General features: G+C 42.7%; 1 protein-coding gene and 1 non-coding gene across 3 annotated transcripts in view; one reads left to right on the top strand and one right to left on the bottom strand.

Annotated features, from left to right (window-relative positions):
* Positions 1 to 18513, bottom strand: part of CPNE4 (copine 4) — a 686953-nt gene that overhangs the window by 649633 nt on the left and 18807 nt on the right. The window lies entirely within an intron of this gene.
* TRNAS-GCU (transfer RNA serine (anticodon GCU)) lies at positions 12858 to 12929 on the top strand. The gene has a single exon. It is a non-coding gene; the product is annotated as a tRNA-Ser (tRNA).

Genomic DNA, 18513 nt, shown 5'->3' with positions numbered 1-18513 from the left:
AAAACAGTTAGCTGATGATTAGAGTTTGGGAAGGAAGAACATTCTAGGTAGACAGAACAAATGTTGGAAAAGTGGGGAAGACATTATAATCTCACTTAATCCCACAGTCATAAACTATATGAGCTATATTCTACAATAATCTACATTTGACAGGTGAGAAAACGAAAGCACAGAAATGTTAAGATACACTCAATCCACTCAAAACAAACCCTCAGTAGAATTCGTTGTGACCATGTAGCATGCTCTAATCATGACCATGTACCATGCTCTAATGTACAATTAAAGTCTCTGTTCTTCGCTTTGTAGATGCAAGTGTTGCATGGAGAAAAAGTCTAAAGTTCCAAATATTATAACCGGATCAAGAAAGCAAAGCAAATTCAATGAAATTCTGATACCAAATGATTTATTTTGCTGGCTTGAGAGCAAGACAGTTAACTAAGTCAACCGAAAGATTACTCAACTTGAATAGATGAAGATGTTGATTAGTCTTGATTCACAAGAACCAGAATAAGACACTTTCATGAAGGAGCAGAGGGGAGTTTTATCAAAGTATGGTGAGTAGATACTGTCAGCAATGTGGTTGTTTTATTCAACAGACCACAGACAACAAATACGACAAAATCAGAAACTCCAAGCCCGCTGGCCTAGACCATAAGAAATACCTACTGCCCTGTTAGTTAGTTAGTTCAGTCGCTCAGTCGTGTCCGACTCTTTGCAACCTCAGGAATCGCAGCACGCCAGGCCTCCCTGTCCATCACCAACTCCTGGAGTTTACCCAAACTCACGTCCATCGAGTCGGTGATGCCATCCAGCCATCTCATCCTCTGTCGTCCCCTTCTCCTCCTGCCCCCAATCCCTCCCAGCATCAGAGTTTTTTCCAATGAATCAACTCTTCGCATGAGGTGGCCAAAGTACTGGAGTTTCAGCTTTAGCATCAGTCCTTCCAATGAACACCCTGTAGTTCTCAGCATTTAGAAAAAATTCCATCCATGCTTTGAATATGGATACAAAGCAACAATTCTGAAAAACTTGTATGCAAAATAACAATTCCAAAAAGACTTTATGCCTGGATGAAGGAAAGTTAAGACCAACCTAGATAGCATATTCAAAAGCAGAGACATTACTTTGCCAACAAAGGTCCATCTAGTCAAGGCTATGGTTTTTCCAGTCATGTATGGATGTGACAGTTGGACTGTGAAGAAAGCTGAGGGCCAAAGAATTGATGCTTTTGAACTGTCGTGTTGGGAAGACTCTTGAGAGTCCCTTGGACTGCAAGGAGATCCAACCAGTCCATTCTAAAGGAGATCAGTCCTGTGTGTTCACTGGAAGGAATGATGCTGAAGCTGAAACTCCAATACTTTGGCCACCTCATGAGAAGAGTTGACTCATTGGAAAAGACTCTGATGCTGGGAGGGATTTGGGGCAGAAGGAGAAGGGGATGACAGAGGATAAGATGGCTGGATGGCATCACCAACTCGATGGACGTGAGTTTGAGTGAACTCCAGGAGTTGGTGATGGACAGGGAGGCCTGACGTGCTGCGATTCATGGGGTCGCAGAGTCGGACATGACTGAACAAATGAACTGAACTGAACTGAAAGTAGATGGAAAACAGGCTCAACCCTTCTTCCTTCTGTGTGCTCCACAAATGAGGACATCTAGAGACGTGGGGGCTACATCAAGGCTAAAACCCACATCCTTGGATCACATCACTGAGTCCCCCAAGTCACGGAGGTTATTTAACTCTTGCTCAGTGCAAGAAATCATTGTATGTCAACTATGGCGACCCATGTGCAACTGAGTTCATTTTTCTAACTTCCCTAAGTCAGCTGCTGCTGAATGGAATGTTTTCCCATGTGTGATTCTTTCCAAACATTTTTATTTTTCTTAACCAGGTTATGTTGTTCCCAGCGAGTCTTGAGCTCCTTTCTGAAGGGATGAGATCACTGCAGACACAACTGATACTAGCTAATAAAACCCATTAGGCTGCCAATCTCATCATCAGTTCTGGCGCCCATACCCTATGGCTACAGCCTCCCAGAACTACTTGCTTAACTTCCTTTATCTGCCCCATTTGTCATCTTACCAGTATACCATGGCATTTAGAACAGAGTCTGAGATGGCCAAAATCCAAGTGCTGTAGAGATGGGGGGATATTAAATTAAACCTATGCCTCATCAGAAAGCCTCAGAGGGAGCCAGAAAGAAAAGGTGAGTGACAGGGACCAAAGTTCTCATTAATGTGTAGCCAACTTGTCACTCTCATGAGAGTCTTGTAAGGAGCTGAACTGTGATTTAAGCAGGAAGATAAGGCATGACATTCCAGAGATACTGCTTCAATTTTTCTCGTCGTATTTAACTCAAATGCCTACATCATTTTTATTCTTTTTATTTTTTGCCCAGATAGATCACATCAAAAAGTGTACACAGAATATGATAAGAAAGTTTTTATTAAGCACCAGTTTGCACAAGTATTGGCCCTTGTTCTCCAGAAGCTTACAACTTAGGGAATTAGGGTTGCAGCATTTAGATGAGGTGATGTGCTCCTCCTCTTGCAGAAAATGAGACCACAGTGCCCACCTAGGCACTTCCATTTCCAACTAAACAAACAACCAAAAAGAAAATCATGAATCAATCCCTTTAAGATCTATTTTTATATCAGAGTGTACTGGTCGCTCAGTCATGTCTGACTCTTTGCAACTCCAAGGACTGTATCCCACCAGATTCCTCTGTCCATGGGATTTCCTGGGCAAGAATACAGGACTGAGTTGCCATTCCCTATCAAAGGCTACATTAAAAAAGTCATCCTTTGCAATCGATAAAAATTTATTTATATAAGTATTTATTTATGTGATTTATTTATCTGACTATGTTGGCTCTTGGTTGTGGCATGCAGGGTCTTCGCTGTGTAACACAGGCTCCCTGTGTAACATGGGCATGCAGGCTTAGCTGCTCTTTGGCATGTGGGATCTTATTTCCCTGATCAGGGATCAAACCCACATGCCCTGCATTTCAAAGCGGATTCTTAGCTACTGGACCACCAGGAAAGTCCCAGATAAAATTCAAATAGAAGAATGTATCAAGAAGCCAAGCTTTGCCAGTATCCTAACAGGCTGATGGCCCCAGTGAAGACAACTCAAAAGTGAGGTCCTGCAATCTGCAGTCTCAGTATCACCTGAAAAACTGCTGCAATGCAGACTCTCAGGCCCCACTTTAGGCCTACTGAGACAGAATCTGCATTTTTTCAAGATCCCCAGATGATCTGTCTGCTCTTTGGGGCTCAAGAGCCTTGAGTTCCATGAGTGAGCTCTTAGGTTTTGAATGGAATTCATCACCGCCAGCACACCCTGCTGGTCAGCCCAGTGCTGGCAGCTGTACACACACTACACTGTAAGGCCACACAGCCACACAGGTCATGCAGATGACAACACAGGTGCTGCCTGAGGGACTCATGCAGTTAAGGTGTAAGTCAGGGAAGATGAAGGAGAGGACACATCTGTCACAGAGAAAAACTTCTCAGTCTATTTGTGATGACTCTGAGCTGTCACTCTGATCAGCCTCTTCAGAAAGCCCTCATCAATCAGCTCATCCTCTGCTGATCCCAGCAAGCACCTTGCCTCAGTCATTTGTTCCCAGGGAGCAAGCATGTGGAGGCCATATCCCCTTCCACTCACAACTCAGACAGCAAGGATTAGGATGACCTTGACAGCCATGGGCTGATTTTCTCTCCTTCTTTCAAGGGAAGCCATCCTCACTTTCTGCTCCTGGGTGGCAGGCCTGCTGCTCACCTTCAGTGCTCTGTAGCAGGGTGACAAGGCAGTAGGAATCAGGCCCCAGCAGATGCATTATCCTGGCCTCGTACAAACCATCCTAATGCCATCTTTTTTCCATGTTTCCCAATAGGCAAGTGATTAAACTAAAATTCAACCAATGTCCCTCTTCTCCATCCAAATTCACTAGAATCTGGGAAAGTACAAAGTTACTTGAATAAACAGAGCCATATATGTCCTAATTGAAAAGACAAGGCTGCTGACACCTAGGAGCCATAGCAGGTGAGATGCTGAAAGTCGCTGGCACCAGCATGTTAACTGCAAGATGACATTCATCAGAAGATACCAGTAACTATCCAGGAAGAAGAAAAGAGGAGAGGGATGTGGGGACTAGCTGACCCTAATTAAACTGGATTTCATGATGCAAATGATACTCCCTTCATCTCTGAATGGCATCTCTCTCCTTTCCTGTTCTCAACACTGCCTCCAAGTTCTAAATGACTTGAAAAAGGAAACAAGGAATAATCTATGATAAGCAACCATTGAATTCTGTTCTGTGAGACAAAATAACAAGAAATACATAATCATTCTATATTTATATCTACATATAAAATGCATTTTTCTGATTATAACATATCTGAGAAAAAGTATGTTAATTTTTAGAGATATTTTGGTATAAAGTTTTTTTTTAATTCCAAAAAGATTGGAAAAGATAATAAAAATAATCATTAGGCTCAGATACTACAGCTGTCAATATTTTGATGTACTGATTTACAATATGGATGTGTGTGTGTGTGTGTGTGTGCATGTGTGTGTGTGTGTAGAAGACAGTGACACAGACAACAATTATCAGAGAGACAGAGAAATTTGGAATCATAATATATACAATTTTATATTTTGTTAGGTTCACTTAGCATTATTTTGTGAAGGATTTGAACAATCTGTTGGAAAATATTTTTACACTGATGTTTAAAAAAGTTGAGAACTCCAGTTAAGGGATAATTTGAGATATTATCAAGAAAATAGAACAATTTCCTGAGCTAAAACATTTTTGACAGTTTAGAAGAAGTATCTTATCCTTTAAAAAAATTGCAGTTACTGGTATAGCCAACATACAAAAACTTAAAATAGCCAGAGTTGGACATGAGTCACTGTGGTTAAACATATGGAATGGAAATTAGTACCCTTTGCCAAATGGAACTGCAAATCCATGAAAGTATTCTGAAGAGATATCATAGTATTATAACTGCTACCTTTAACTTTTTCTATACTCAGTAGAAGAAATAAAACAAAGGATCAGTACCAGGGGACTAGAATCTTCAAGATCAATTACATCTAACTTTCCTCTTCTGTGCAGAGGGCAGAATTCCTCCTCTCCACTTTCTTTGCTGTCTAGGGGCATACAACTAATTTCAGCTTGATAGGATGTGATCAGTATGATGTATTTCTCTTCAATGACCAGGGCAGGACAGTCCCAGCACCCAGCTGTCCCACTGGGGTGACTATGAAAGGGCTTTGTGTGGAAATGCAGAGCCAAAGGTCAAGGCACATCTTACACCACTGATGATGGGGGATAGGGGCCCTAGAAAGCTGCTACAAGATACCAATTCACTGTGGGTATTTGTCAAGTTAGCACAACCTGTATTATCCTGACTAATACAGTCACACACACACAAAAAAAGAATATTCCATTCCTGTTATGCATACATATGAGCTGTAAGCCACTATGCTTCAGAGAAGGAAGCAAAGTACAAAGAGTAAACGAGTACAAAAACAGAGCGCTTCTAACACCTGTCCCAATCTAGGGAATCATTTGCCTCTGAGCATCAGCTCCATCACTTGTCAAATACAGAAGAACAGTGCCTTCCTCAGCAGAAAAATACAACACCTAGCATAGCGTCTAACATAGCAATTACTCATTAAATACCCATTATTGTTGTTTTTATTTACCTAGAATAGATATTAGTTAAAACAGAAATGCTCCTCCTCCTATTTAAGAAAACTCCCTCCCTGAGTGTAAAAATAAACATTACTACAGAAAGGGCATGAGCAGTCCAGAGACGAAAATCTTGAACACACACCCTGGGCCCTGGGACTTCTGAGGACCTCAGTTTCATCAACAGTAAAATTGAGACAATAATATCTCATTGTCAGGACCCTTGGAAGAAATTAAGGAAATAAGCACATAACTCAGAAATATAATTCTCTTCCTCACCCCTCCCCTTCTTTCTCTAAGATAACCAAACAAAAGAGGTACAGCCTGTCTACAACTGTAAGTACATTATCTCTAAGAATCCTACAGGTTCTGGAATTCGAAGAGAAGAACAGTATACGAAGCAGGATGTTTCCAAAGCAGGCAGACTACATTCCCCTTCAAAATCCATGCAACTTCTAACCCTCCATTTCCTGAAATTTTAAAATTGTATTCACCGTTATCTACAATTCTACTTAACCTGCCATAATGTTTTCTTTCACCTAAGAACTACAATTCTCTAGACTGAACAGATACATTATGAATCTGATGAGAAATAAACTGCCTTTTAAGAGCAACTAGAAATCAGGTGCAGTCAGTCGACCCCCGGCTCCTGCCAATTTCCAGGATCACACAGGAGCATGAAGTGCTGAGACTTCAGGGGCCAGTGTTGGGAAGGTCCTGTTAGCTCACAGTCCTGATGGGACACCAACATGGCAGTGCATTATCCAGCTTATTGCTGACTCAGGAATGGAGAGAGGATAAACTTACTCATAAAAGAAATAGCACATCTGAGCTGCATGTCATCTCCTGGCCAAGAGGCTGAGTGTCCACTACAATAACAGTGGACATGATAATACTCATCTGGTCCAGTGCTGTTATCTTTTTTTATTATTAATTTTGTGAATAATACAAATGGTGTATTTACCACCTCTACTAGATGGGTTTTTCTGGGGTCTGGGATCCATGCTTCCCTTAAGGAGAGAAGGATGGAGCACTTAGAGTGTGATGTGATCACGGTGGAGAAAACAGAGCAAGGGTCTCACTAAGCTTGTGACGTGAAGCCTGAAACCTGGAAAAGCAATCATTTTAGTGTCTCTACTTCTCCTTTTGACCTCAGAGACCCAAACATTTTGTTCTAAAAGACAAGATCCAAACCATTAAGTTTCCTTTTAAGCTACTCTTTTCTCCTATTCTCCAAGCAGGAACTCTGGAGTTAAAAGGGGTCTGATTCCAATTGTGGGTCCCCTCTTCTACTGACTTCCTTTATGAACCTGGGCAGGTAGCAACTTCACTGAGTGCCCAAGTCCATGCCTGCAGAATGGAGAAAACACCACTTAAACGGTGGAGTGTTAGGAAGATTGACTGAGATCACATGTGAAATTCTTGGCACATGAGCACAGAGGCTGAACACCATCATCACAGTTTGAATGGCCTACAGTGGAGTGCAATATGAAACCTACACAACTGTACATGGCAGACCTCCCCTCCATTCAACAATTCATCCATTCAAACATTCGCATACTATGTTTCAGGAACTATGCCCTCAACTTCCCTTAATCAGCTTTAATGAATTATTCATCCATAAATTTATTCTAAATCAATTCTTAGATTTCCATGACACCTGTCATGGTTTTGCATTTTCTGTCTCAATCACTTGCTCATGTGTCAGTTCCCCAACAAACCAACCACATTGCCATATTTCAGTGTTTCTTTTCATCACTACATGTTTCTCCCCTAAGCATCCAACACAGAGCATGACATGAAGTCTGTTCACAGTGGTTATCTCTGCCATAGGATGGCACATCTTTCCCGGAGGCATGGCTGAAGCAGACTCAGCACATAAACCATCAGCAAGCAGGAGCTTTATTTTAACTGCTGGATACCCAGCCTTTGGATCTATGTCTGGCACACAGTACATGCTTCATAAAGGTTCACAGCAATGAACACAAAACAGGAGCCTTTGGAGGTATTAAGTGATAGTAATTCAAATTCCTGAAAGATCATGTTATTATTATTGAATGAAAGAGCATTTTGAAATTGAATATACTCACATTCAGTCCCAAGAGTGAAATGAAGGAAGTATGAGATATAGTAACCTAAGTATTGAAGAGTAATCTAAGAAATTCAGTTCTACCTTAGACTTGGTATCTTTTCCCTAACAATTCACAACAGGATATTTTGATAGAAACAACATCATCATTTATTGAGTGTCTTCTACACTTTGTTAACTTCAAACACATTATCGGTAACCTTCAGAACAGTGCCAATGATGTCAGTACAATTATTCCTACTTTAAGGATAAGGAAACAGGCTCAGAGATCATAAGTAACTCATCCATGGATATATGAAGAAACTGACTTGACTTGGAATGTGAAACAGGCTCAGCTGGATTTAAGCCCCTCATCCTTCACATGGAGACAAGTGCATGTGTTCACATGGGCATAAAGGTTTGGGCACATGTACACCCTAGGTTCAGGATATGTATATAATCCCTGTGGACTAAGCTTTCAAAGATTTTTCCTGATAATTCTATTTAGCTCCAAACATTTATGTTCTGAAAAAAAGACTATTTTAAAACTCATTGTCAGATCCCATGATGACATCCCTGATGAAGCACGTTGATGAAAATTCACAGGCATCACTTTCTGGCACATTAAACCCCTGACCTCACTAACCTTTTACAGCTGGGACTATTAAACTGGGTGGCTAAGCAGCTCAGACACCCTGCTCTGAGACCAATACCCCAGGCTGTTTATTGGCCTAGAAGTCTCCAAGTGACACCCCACCCTCAGAAAGCTGTGTGGGCAGAAGGCACACAGTAGTGGGTCCCTACTCGTGTGCCCTGACCCCTCACTTATCAGACGCCTGCCTGGAGCCAAGGCGAGGGCTGGCACTGCGCCACGGGGCTGCTCTGCTCTAGGCCTTTCTCTGTGGCAGATGTCAAGGGCTGCAGGGAGTTTAATTAAAGGAGCAAAATGCAATGGCTTCAAGGCCTGCAAAGCCTTGGCCTTCGTGGAATCAAGATCTCTGAGGAACCCCAACCCAGCTGCTCCTGGGGAGAGTGGAGTCCCTTCCAAAAGCCTCCAGAGCTCACACAGCCTGTCCCCTTTCCTCCATGCATGTTAGATGCCCAGCATGGTTTTCAGAGGCTGAGTTGATGCCATATGTTCGCACCACTGAAGCGTTTTACTGCTGGAGCAGAGGTGCTTAGCACAAGGAAGAACACACTGTTTTCATAGCTCGTTGTCTCTTAATACTTCCCCCAGGAGGCTCTAGGCTCAAAGAGAGAGTGTCTGGACAAGATGCCAGCAAGGTAAAGTGTTCCCAGTGACACAGTTCAGGATGTCAGCCAAGTAGGAAGAAGGGCTCAAGCCCTTGAAGAGTAGAATTTTGGTGTATAAGGGGGAAAAACAGTAGACAATAAAAGAATTACATATGAGAGATTTTTTTTCTTTTTTTTTTTTAAATTAACATGTCAGTGATCTCACTGGAGCAAGATCAATTTTGTCTCCCAGGGAATATTTTACGAAATCTAGAGACATTCTGGGTTGCCACAAGTGGGTGGAGATGAAGATGCTACTGGCACCTAGTGGGTAGAGAGTAGGGATGCTGTTAAACTTCCTACAACACACAGCGAAGTCCCCCCACCCAAAGAATTCTCTGCCCCAGTGTCAGCAGTGCTGTTAAGGAACCCTGAGTTCTGTTAACTCTGCACAGGTAAGAAAGCGCCCCCTGCTCCTGCAACCTCATTGCACTAGCAATTCCATTAGCCACATTCAAGCCAATGTGGACAGGCATAAGGACACAGCATTTAAAAGCAATATCATCCGGGTGGAAGGTCTGGGTTAGAATTTCAGCTGCAGAACTTTCTAGCTCTGTGGCCTTGGTGTAGATTATCTAACTGCAGTGAGCCATGGTTGTCTCTTCTGCCAAATGTAGAAAGAACTGGCCACAGCTAGCCATGTGAGGTTTAAATTACATGAGATAATAGGAAATCATTTCACACCAGGTCCACACCCATCATTATCAACACCCAACGAAGTAGGGACAACACAGAAGAAAACAAGGTTTTTAAGAAAAATATACCAAACCTTTAGTAACCTAAGGGAACTGAAGTGTGTGTTTGACAAGATCTCAAGGAAGCTCAGAGGTGCCTCTTCCCTAGAGGGTCTGTGGCCTCAGTGAGCCTCACCTCTGTGTATTCACACCCACAGGGTGCCTTGTTCTCCTCCCTATGACTGTCCCTTTGCTCAGCCCAGGCATCTGGTCACTCTGGTGTCCAGATCTCTACTGTCAGACTCAGCCATGGTCTGGTCAGGGAGAGAAGATACTTGCGCACATGTTGCTGTTCTCCCTGCACATGGAGCCAGAGGGGCTCCGGCTTTTCTCCTGCTCTGACGTTGAGAAGATCAGTCTAGGCTCAGCCATATCTGCCTTTGGTCTGACACTCACAGCCAGTATTTGCCTTGACACTGTCACATCCAGTCTCCAGAGCAACCCAAGAGCCCTCTCTTCTTAAGCCCTTGGATTTCCTGGCACACAGCTTTCCCTGCTGGTTTCAAAGGCACTCCAGGCAGGGAAGCAGCACAGAGCATGAAGGGAACTTCGCCAGCCACACAGACTCCTCAAAAGGACTACGAATCAAAGAGTTAAGAGATGCCTTGGAAGTCATATAGCTCAGTTTCCCCAAGCAGGCAACACCGAAGCCCAGAGAGGGGAAGGAACAGGACCCAGGACTGCTGCCAGTCCACAGGGTGCCTTGTGTAAGTTGGAAATGGTGCCCATCTGGATGGAGGCAGTCCTGGGCCACAGTGAACAGCCAGCAAGTAGCAGAGATTCCCAGGCTGGCAGTCCTGTGAAGAAGCTCTGGGAAGGGGTTGTCACAGAGCTGAGATCAGACTGACAAGCTCTTAGTAGAGATGGAGCCAGTAATATGCAGAAAATGAGTGGCTCCTAAGCCACTGCTCTCCTTACAAAGCAAGATTGGTGGGTCAATAAGACTGCATTTCATACTCTGTCTTCTTTGCGGCCCTTTCAATGACAGAAACGGGAAAGGCAGACACTTGGAGTGGTGTGGCTTCCTTGGGGATACTTGTGAAGTATCACAGCACCTTCAAAGGAGTGAGGGGTTCTGGTAGCTGAAAATACAGGAATCTCATTACCCAGTTCTGAATCAGCACAGAAATGTAAGGTCAAATCTCCAAGGGCAGTTTTGTTTGGAGACTGTAACGAGCCATCACAGCAAAGCTGTAGGGAGAGAGGGAATTGTGTCCCAGACCCAATACCTTTCCCTTCACTGGAGGATTTCATGTGACCCCTGTGATGAGAAAAACATATGATCAGGGGCAACTTCCAGTGGAATCTGATAAGTTGCTACATACCACAGCAGAAGCCTGTATCCAAACAGTTCAGCTTCTACTTCATCTCCTTGGTTCTACAGGCAACTTTCTTACTCTCATCTTATACTTTCTTGTCCTGAATTTCCCTACAGTTGAGCAGTTGTGATCTCTGCCTCCCTATGTGGTGGCCTTGGAGGACTCCCCCTCTCTCTACATCTAATCTTTAGGTCGAGGATCAGAAGGCTGCACAGGACTTTTACTAGGTTTTGTGGACCATATGGCATCTCACAAGTACTACTTAATGCTGCATTTGTAGCACAAAAGCAGTCATAGGTAATATGTCAATTCATGGCTGTGGCTGCATCTCAATAAAGCTTTATTTATAAAGACTGGTGGTAGACTAGATTGGGCTCCTTGGTTAGTTTGCTGACTTCTGCTTGAGGCGGTGCTGGGCATAAAGAGGGCAGAACCTGAGCCCGGTTCACTGACAGGAGCCATGAAAGCCACCAAGAATTGACACTACCAGCCAAACAGAAGTTAGTATCCAAAGTGGCAATGGTGTGAAATCCTTCCCTGAAAAGACTGATATCACACAATAAGAGGAGGGACTTACTAGAGTATGGAGGCTTCGCTCTAAGAGATGCATCTTCTAGGCATTATGAGATTGATAAATTCATACAAGATTCCACAAAACAGACTGGTCTTCCCTCTGCATTTTCCCTGGATACCAAAGGGGCACAATCAAAAAGATGGCCTTGAAAACAGTAGCATATTTAAGAATTCATGTGTATTCTACTTCTTTGGCCAGTTACACGTAGTTATTCCTATGTAACCATGTGCTTTTTATTTTTTTTCCTAAAGAGTGAATGAAACCCAGACAGAATTTCTCAGAAGGCTAAGGTCTGGAAAAAGTAACATGATTAGAGGGCTTAGCTCTTTTTGGAAAATAAGGACCCTCTGCTCCATCCATGCTAGATCACACAGGCATGGCCAGCAATCCATCCTCAGACATAAAAGTGATCCTTTGCTAGACACACAAGGTCATAAGAGCAACTTCCAACACATCAACATTTGGATTTTAGAGGTCTCAGAAGAAGAAGGAAAAGAGAAAGGGTCTGAGAAAATATATGAAGAGATTATAGTCAAAAACTTCCCAACCATGGAAAAGGAAACTGTCACCCAAGTCACGGAAGCACAGGGAGCCCCAGGCAGGATAGATGCAAGGAGGAACACAGCAAGACACACAGTAATCAAACTAACAAAAATTAAATACAAAGAAAAAATATCAAAAGCAACAAGGGAGAAGCAACAAATAACATACAAGGGAAACCCCATAAGATTATCTGCTGATTTTTTAGCAGAAACTGTAGGTCAGAAGGGAGTGGCAAGATATATTTAAAGTGATGAAAGGGAAAAACCTATAACCAAGATCACTCTACCCATCAAGGCTCTCATTCAAATTTGACAGAGAAATCAAAAGCTTTACAGACAAGTGAAAACTAAGAGAATTCAGCACCACTAGACCAGTTTTACAAGACCAACTTCCTTCTTCATGACCGAAAAATGTTCAGTTTCCCAGATTACAGCATAATCTGTTCAGGGCAGGGATGGTATTCATACCCTTTCCCAGCATCCATACAGGTTAGAGTAATAATCATCACTAACATCTACAGAGCCACTCTTCCATGTCAGGTGCTATCACAGTGCTTTTCCCTTCTCATTTAAGAACCTCACAACCCATGTCTTGGGACTTATCATCATTATTATTCCAGGGCTTCCCTGGTGACTCAGTGGTAAAGAACCTGCCTGCTGATGCAGGAGACCCAGGTTCGATCCCTGGGTAGGGAAGATCTTCTGGGGTAGGAAATGGCAACCTATTCCAGTATTCTTGCCTGGCAAATCCCATGGACAGAGGAGCTTGGCGGGCTAAGTCCATAGGGTTGCAAAGAGTCAGATACAACTGAGCAACTAGGCACTCCAGATACAACTGAGCAACTAGGCACTCACACATCATTATTATTCCATGTTCATAGATAATGGCACTGAGGCCCAAAGAAATTGCATAACTTGCCCAAAATCATGCGCTACTAAGTGTGGAGTCCAGACATGGACCCAGGTATTCCAGCTCCAGAGCTCTTCTGCTCTATTTATACCATAGCTTTCTAACAATGCAACAACACAGGTGATCAGCACATGTTTGGGTTAGATGACAGTAGTGACTCTGAGAGAAGGAGAGCCAAGGAAGAGATCTGGATTGAAGCTAAGCCAAACTGTTCATGACTGCCATGAGCTCACTCTGCACACTCTCCTGGGTGGGGAACCCAGGACTATCTTAAGGGCTCTGCACCCAAACTCAGCTCTAAGAGGGTAGCTGCTACTAGAGGAGCTGAAAGAAGGCCTATCTGCAGCTCATAAAGAAGACCTTTCTTCAACCACCTCCCAGGCCCTGGATATGTGCCTACAGCTGGGAACAGCGCTCTCTCTGACCCTACGAGAGCTTTCCCTAAGGCAACAGAGTAGAGAAAATGGCCGGGGCAGTCCCTGCCTCCTCTCCACACCTTCCCAAGATCCTAGGGGAGTACAGGGGCCAGGCATTTCTCAGAGACTGGGGTGAGAATGAGGGGCAGCTGAGAAGGAGAGGTGGGAGGAGGCACCATCAAGCTGGGCTACAAATGGTAGCTTTGTTCATTAGACCATTTGGTTTTCCCTTCCTCAATACCCAAGTGATTTTTCTTTCCTTTTTCTTTCTTTTTTACTTAAAATATTTATTATTCATAAACTATTTTAATCTCTTCTTTTGTCTAACACTGGCTTCGGGAGCAGGAAATATAGTCTAATTACAGTTTTGACTGCATCCCATGGTATATGAGAAGACTGCACTTCTAGTATCTTTTAATATACTATGTACTTGGCTTCTTTCACAAAAACAGTTATTTAATAGTTTTCAAGCAACTGAATAGCTTTTGATTAGCTTAGCACCCTACACCTCTCCAAAGTCATTATATGGTGTTATGTGAATGTCATGGGCAATAAGTCTGACTGCTTTTTTTAACCGATAATATTTTTCAAACAGACCCTAAATATCCTAGCAAAAGATCTCTGTATTCGTGAGAAATATTTATCCTCCAATTTAAAATTTTTTCTGAAACATTTTGTTAAATCACTCCTAATTAAATGTGGCAAAAAAACTGTTTCCTTTATTCTGCTGAAAACTATTTATCATTGCTTTCTTTTTCCTACATATTTTGATAACAGGCTGCACAGATTCTGTACATGTAATTATTTCTAAGAGTCAGAGAACCTGTACTCAGATCCCGGTTTGTCTTTAAAATCTGTTGCATCACATTGGTAGAAATCACTTCACATTTCTGGACCTAGGTTTTCCTTTTTGCATAACATGGGGAGCTGAATTAAAACTTTCAAAATTGTCCTCTGACAAGAGCATTCTAGGACAGCTTTCAGTTAGGCTTACATTTACCACCAGGGTCATCATCTCCCTTCCCTTCTGCTCCAAAGTAACCTTTTAAACCAGATTATGAAAGAGAAGATCAACTAGATCCTGAGAATCACCACACTGTTCTTGAAAAAGAATTCTTTCTTCACACACACACACAAACACACACACACACAACATGTGACATATACGATGCCTGAATGTGAACTTTTCAATAATCAAATGTAATGGACCAATGAGAAAATTTTAATTCTGGACAACTAGCAAGTATTTGGTGAAGGAATTATTTCTTTTACTTAGGGGCAAATATCAAAAGCCCACATGCCTAGGAGGATCCCAGCAACCCTGTATCTCCCTGGCAATGTTGCCAAAGAGGCTAAGCTTTGGAAAGGATCCAATGGAACAATCAAAGAGAAATTCGAGACTCAGAGGGATTAAACTTAGAATCTTCAACTTCCACAGTCCAGGTGTCACCACAGTATATTAGTCAGATTTGACTCAAGTCACTGCCAGGAAAGACCCAGACACCAGGGTAGGTACAAAGCTCAGCAGGCATCTTAAAAATCAACTATTTCTTCAAGGACTCAAGATGCTGGAACAAAATAATACAGATTGGCTTCAACTTATAATACCTATCTACTATGAAAATTTACAAGAACAATGGCTAAATGTACATAAAATGTGCAAGAAAAATGGGAGTGTTTCCTGGACAGGACTCAATCACACTGGACAAGTCACATAAAGAATGACAATCCAAAGCCTTGACTTCAGGTGCTCTGAGACCTCCCGCATGTTAAATCATGAGTCCTGAAAGCAGTGCTCTGGTTCCAGAGGGCTGATAAAAAATTACTGCTGGAATTTCAACCACTACGCTGGGAAAGATGGTTCAATGCTTTCTCTTCAGTTTAAATATCCCCTCCAAGTAGCTCCTTACATGTAGCAGAAAGTGACCAGTCTGCTGATCAGAGCAGGGGCTGAGACACACCAGGTGCTTCCCCTGAGCACGTCAACAGCTAAATTTAAAATGTGGTAAAAGATACAGAACTGGAGACAAGATAGCCATGACCAGGAGAGAAAGACAGGTTCCCTGGACTGGAACTTTCCCTTGAAAATGTAGGAGACCAAAGAAAAAGACCAACACCACTGAGATTTTACCCACGTCATTCCCCTTTCCTGGACTAAAATTCTCTTTCTTTCCAAATATGAAAACCCTATTTGGAACCCCAGTTTACACTCCTTCTCTCTAAACCTTTCCCAAACCCACCTATTCCACAAAAACTGCTCAATTCTCCTAACTCAAACATGTCTCGTTTCATTCATCTAACAATAATGCTTATTCTGTCTTCTGGCATCTCACCTTCTTGTTTGAAGACATCATGTTATCATTCCACTATTATTTAGCTTTTCACATATTTGTACCTCAATTCCTAAATTTGATTTTAATCTTCCTTCCTGAAAGTGAAGTCCATAATCATTTTAGCTTTTTTTCTCTAAAGGCAGCTGTTCAATATATTGATGAAGGAAGGAGCAGGGGAAGGCAACACAGTACAAAAATGCTCCCTGGTAGGAAGAGCTGGACTCAGAAAGGGCACCAAAATTCCACTCCAGCTGAGAACCAACAGCACCAGGCAGACGCCTGAACACATCTTTTGAAAGCAGGGACGGAAAGGAAGAAAGGATTGAAAGAAAGAGTACTGGGAAGAAAGTGAGGAGGGGAAAGAAAAATAGAGGGAGAAAGAGAGGGAAGGAGGAGAGAAGAATGAAAGAACGGAAGGAAAGAAAGATGGACAGAACGATAGAGGAAGAAGCAGGAGGGATGGAGGACACATCTTACCCTTGAGCTTCCAGGTCCTCCATGTTCATTCTTCTTCCCTCTCTATTTCCAAAATATCTCTTGGGACCTTATAAGGCACCCAGCACCTAGTTCCAAGCTGCCTGATGCACGTGCATAAAGATGTGTGGGAACCACTTCCAAGGCCAATTTGCTTCACTGGTAAGCAACCACTATCTCCTGTGAGCACAGCACCCCTGGTCTAGGGAAGCAGGTCCCAGAAATGCTGTGTCTCATGACCCAGGGCTTGGAGCTCTGGAGGATATCTGGGCAAAAGCCTGGGCACTGCTGGCCCTCCACCAGAAATGCGGCAGGAGGCCTTCTCCTCTTATTTGTGGCAGGGCATCACATGACGCATTCAACTCTCTAGCTTCCTGGGCAGCCCGTCAGGGAATCAGGGCCCCTGGACTTCACAGAGCAGGGGCAGGGAGTGCCCTGAGGACAACGACTGGCACGCAGCCATGCCTCCCTGGCTGCCAACCCCCAAGGCACTGCCCTCACCCCTCCTGCACCTGCTTCCTCCAAGCATCCCCAGGAGCTGAGGAGCCAGATGCTCAATGCAGACTGTGCCCCAGACAACACAATGCATAGCTATTTATGGTAATTAAATGTCCCCAGTTCCACTGCTCCCTTTTCCTCTAAAAGAAACGCTACCATGTCACAAGTTTAATGTAGGTAGTTTTTCAAAGACATTTACCATGAAGAACACATCCACTGCAGAAATAACGAAGGGGTTCTTGGTGGGAAAAGAAAAAGGTCTCAGCCTCAGGGAGGTCTATAAACTCCTGAAACTGGATGCAGACTTTTGTGTACAAGTAAGTGTGTTCAGTTTTTAGGTGAGAGAATCTATAGCTTTCAGTAGATTCTCCAAGGGACCTGTGACCCAAACAAGAGGAAAACTACCGACATATACAAGGAGCTTATCAGTGAAGGGGAAAGGGTTCGGTTATTTGCCAAAAACAACAGAATTTCACAGAGACGCATTTCCTAGAACTAACCAATTTTGCTAAGATGACAATTGAATTTAATCCTAGTTTTTTAAGGAGTCTCCATACTGTCTTCTATAGTGGCTGAAGACATACTGATGGCTAATAAACACATGAAAAGATGCTCAACCTCACTCATTATTAGAGAAATGCAAGACAACTGGATTTTAAAATAAGAGCTTTCCTCCCCTTCCATCCCTCACTCAGCGCAGCTGTCTTTGGGCCTGTTTGTCTGTCCCCATGAGGCCTGCAGCAGATCTGCTGAGGATGGCAAGGGAAGGCCATCGAAATGTGTGCTTGTGCTTCATTAAGCGCATGACTACTGGTTCATCACTGCTCTGGATGAAATTCCAAATGAGCAAACCTTGAAAATGCTTTGCCTTCCATCCATTCAACTGCACTCTCCAGAAATAAAAAGTGGCGGTTACGGTTTTAACATACCACATCATTGTCTTGAAACATAAAATATACTAGAAGAATAACCATGGAGCTATGTGAAATAGTTAAGTAAGCTCTAACACAGCACTGCTGGGGTATGAAGAAGAATCAGGGCAATGTACTTGAGCAAGCACTGAAACACAAAATAATAGGAAAATCTGCTTTATCATTTTATTTTTAAAAAGCCATTAGCAGACACGACAGCTATTAGTCACTCCTCACATATGGCATGGCTGTCACCTTTATGAATCATGTTTTTATCTTGAAACGATTGTCCTTTATTACCTTTCCTTTTGCACGTTCCTTAGGAGTTGTAAAATCAGAAAATAGGAGAAGCTCTGGGATTCTGAGTGCCAGGATCAACATTTAAAAATAAAGCAAGCAAGAAAGTGTGTTACAGTTTTAAATTATGTACAATTTTGTGAAGCTGAGTATTAGCACCTTCATTTCCAAGCTTTAGAAAGCATGCCATCTCTTCTACTGTAGGACTTTGCCTCAAATGCACATGAAATCTTCTAAGCCCTAAGTATTAAGTAGCAGAAATACTCAGATAGCTCTTATTTCAGATGAAGGACTTAAATAACTGATTCAAAGTAATGGGCATGGTATTGCATCAGTATGTAATACAATATATCTGAAAAATAAATTTGATAAATAAAGGTAAATATACATTCACGGGAAACATGAAGATACACATATAAGGAAGAAGGAAAGTTTGCAATT

Source organism: Bos taurus, chromosome 1, assembly GCF_002263795.3.
Source record: "Bos taurus isolate L1 Dominette 01449 registration number 42190680 breed Hereford chromosome 1, ARS-UCD2.0, whole genome shotgun sequence".
Classification (NCBI taxonomy): Eukaryota; Metazoa; Chordata; class Mammalia; order Artiodactyla; family Bovidae; genus Bos; species Bos taurus.
The sequence above is the reverse complement of the archived record's forward strand: the minus strand, read 5'-3'. Positions and strand labels throughout refer to the sequence as shown.